Consider the following 3,755-nt stretch of genomic DNA (forward strand, 5'->3'; position numbering starts at 1 on the left):
TTGTTGGGTTTTTTTTTGTCAATTTGAGAAAAAAATGTATTTTTATTTTTAAGATTTGAGCATACATGTGATTCAGAGAGATTATATGCAAAAAAGACATGGGGAAATAAGTGGAAGAAAAAGAGTTTCTGAATTGACTTGTCAGTCTGTGGCTCTGGCAAAACAGGCAAATCTTTGTGTGGAAATTTGTCCAGCAGATGGTTTGAAGCAATACTTATCTCTGACAGATAAAACTTGGGTTGTCTGTACTCTAGCCAAGATAACTTGGCTACTCAGTGGCTCTGAATGTGTTAAGCATCTAATTATGCTGCTTTATTCGTCTACCAGATGCTTAACATGGATGTGGGGGGGAAATTTAGAAGGTAAATGAAGAAGGGAATTTCAATTCATCATAATAAATGAGTTGACTTCCCTTTCTTTCCTTTCTCTTCAAAAGCCACCTTGTGTGAGTTCTCCTGATACCACTCATTACATAATCTTCTGTGTTTAACAGAAACCTTAAAAAACTTTTCAGAAGATCAAAATGGGGGATATCTACCATGTGTAGCTAATTTTGTTTTGCCTTTAGGTTCAATAGGTTTCCTTACTTTTACAGTGCCTTTTATCTTTTCCGTTTCCTGCTACTCAGAGCTTGCATTCCTGTGGATTTTGTGAAAGACCAGGATTACACTTACATCTTTATAGTAACTTCAAAATACATCTTTGTAGTAACTTCAAAATATTATGCAGCTCTTGCAATTCCCCCTCCCCCTAAAAAATCTGTAAGATAAAACCAGAAAGATTAAAAAAAAAGCACTCCCATCCTGATTTGTCACCAGATAAGCACATTGGATTTAATCTGACATACCTCCAGTACTCAAAATTTCCAGGAAGGTTAACAGGAGTTTTGTAAGAACATGGAATGTAGGGGTCAGGAGCATTCAGAAGGAAAGGAATCCATGTACTGTGCAAATTACGTCTGTCTCTACATTAGCACTGAAATTACTTTTATAGCAGCCCAGGTAATAGCTGTGTTGATTTATTTTTGAAAAGAAAGAAGGGACTGAAAAGGTGGCTGGGATAAAAACAAAACTGGAGATTATATGAAAAATTTCCTACAGTGTTTTCCTATCATTCTCCTGTAATAATTTTCCTTTTCAAGTATGTTGCTGAAAAATGCTAGCTTGAGTTTCAGGTTCACCAAGAGTCACCTCATTCACACTCAACTCTTCAGATTTGCTTTAAAAAAAAAAAAAAATTAAAAATTCAAGGCTGACCTGAAAGAAATGCATTGCACTCTAAAAAGTGCAGAGTATTGTCTCTGGCAAGATCACAATCCCCAAGAGTGGTTTTTTTGTTCCCTTGTATTTATAGCATGTATGGGAAAATAGGAATTGGTTGTCACTGAAGCATTTCCACACACTGGCTTATTTGCACAGTTTCTGTAGCCCTGCAAAGGGCAGCACATCCTAACTGTGCCATATGTGATATTGATAGATACCCTAGAGCCACGGGGTGACTGAACTGCACAGAACCAACATTGCTCCATCATTGCTGGTCTGTTCTAATTTTGTGTTGTTAGACACTGTGGTGTGAGAAACACATTTGGACAGGTTGTGTTCTGCATTTCTTTGTGCCTACATTGCTATGGATGGCCTATGGATATAGAAGGGAATTTGCGTGTAAGGAGATTTTGACATCAGCTGTCATATTTGTTAGATGGGGTCATGCTGGAATCAAGAGAGTCCAAGAATTGGGTCAATCAGAATTCCCCCATTTCAGAAAGAAGTCAAGACATACACCAGTAAAGGGCATCACTGGCAGCCAGGATAAAGACACGGTTTGCAGTAGGAGCTTGGAACAAGTAGAGCTAGAATAATATCAGGAGATAAAGGGCTAGGAGCCAGTCACAACCTGACTCAGGAGGTGAGGAAAGGGATTCAAAGACCTAAGAGCACCTATCAGGTATTTGGAAAACCACATGCACCAAAACTGTGTAGACCTACAATCCACACCTCAACTACAAAGCCTTATCAGGTCCTTAGTTTTTGAAAAAAACTATTTACAGCCTCCTGCTAGGCTGAAAGCCCAGCAGTGCTTAAGTGGTATGGTCATGATCTGCTAAAGAGGCTTCAGTCTGTACCATACACTGACATATTTCATCCACCTTTCATCCCCTATTCTACTGCCACTGAAAATGACCACTACCATGAATTACAAGAAAACTCTCTTTTGTAGTATTGGACTTTATGTTCATACAAGTGGGTAAGGGAAGACTATTGAGCCAGCTTTACTGCAGTCTGAAGTCATAATGAGAGCCCTAAGGAGCCGCCCATGACCGTGTGGTGAGTCCACCCGAGACACTGGTTTGCAGCTGCTGCGACTGCACTGGCTGCTGCAGCTGTTGCCTCCATGGTGAGCTAGGAATGCCCTCCTCAACCTGCTGTCTGACTGTTCTTCATCTCTTGTACCTTAGAGCTGCTGTCAGGGTGGCAGTGCTGCCCAGAGGAAGCAGGAATAAGTCACTGCTTTCCTGCCCTGCTGATACCCCTCTTCTAGGGCTTATACTGCTTGGAGAGACAGTAGAAAGTATTCTCTGCTTGGCAGAAATAGAGATTGTGTTCGTCTGTCAGAGGCACTTAACACTTCAGTGTCTAAATATCTTTCTCAACTTCGAGAGGAGTTGCTTCCCTCCCACCCCTCATAGTTTTAGGAGGGATTCATTATTGATATTCTTATAAAAATACATTAAAAACATAATATATACTCAAAACACCTGGCTGGTATAAACTCTAACCTCTCAATGAAGCAAGTAATATATTCTTCCCATTCTGACAGCTTAACTTGACATTTCTTCCTAGAACTCGTCAACTCAGTGAATCTTATATTTTAGGATATGATTCCTCACGTTTGCCATAAAGCATATTTTTTTCTGTGTGGCAATTTATGTTTTTATTGAATAGGATACATCATGAGTTCACAGACATTTGGATATTAATCCTGGTTTTGTAACCTCTAAATAAACCAGGAGTGTCAAAGAGATGACTCAGTCCTATAACTTTACACACTTTTCTCCCTTACCTACTGATTCTGCTTAGGTCCACGCACCCTGAACAGAATTGTTTTCCACTACAGCAGGAGTAGGAATGAAGGGATATTTCTTTTGATTCAAGGTGCAAGAATATTAGGACAAGTCTTTAGGGAAAGAAGATTAGAAATTAGGAGCTTTCTGCTTCTCTTCTCTTCTCTTCTCTTCTCTTCTCTTCTCTTCTCTTCTCTTCTCTTCTCTTCTCTCTTTCTTACTTCTTGTTTTTTCTTTTCTCCCTCATAGCTTTCAGCTTCTTCACACAAAGAAGGATATCTTGTCTCTTCATTTTGATATTTGGTCTATTGCTTTGCAGACAAATACCCCCTGACTATGAATATGGTTTTTTGTACCAAAATAAAGTTTTTGTTAAATAAGAAAAAAGTTTTTGTCAAATAGAAATTTTCATCCCTTTCCTAAATGCTGGTTTTCTGGAGGAAATGTGAAGAAATAATGAGAGTTTTTAGAACATTAAATGAAAATGGAATATTGTAAAGATTACATATTAATCTACATAAACTCTTCTTCCAGCTTGTGGAGTAAAGTGGTTTTGTTTTACGTGGAGAAGGTGGAGTCTGTAACGATAATTTCTTTAATGGGATTTGCAGACAGCTGAGGTGGGAGGTGCGTCCTCCTCTCTGCTACCTTCCTAGAGCCCTGTGTCTTTTAGGGCACGTTCCCACATGTTCAC

This window comes from Corvus hawaiiensis, chromosome 2 (genome assembly GCF_020740725.1).
Source record: "Corvus hawaiiensis isolate bCorHaw1 chromosome 2, bCorHaw1.pri.cur, whole genome shotgun sequence".
Lineage (NCBI taxonomy): Eukaryota > Metazoa > Chordata > Aves > Passeriformes > Corvidae > Corvus > Corvus hawaiiensis.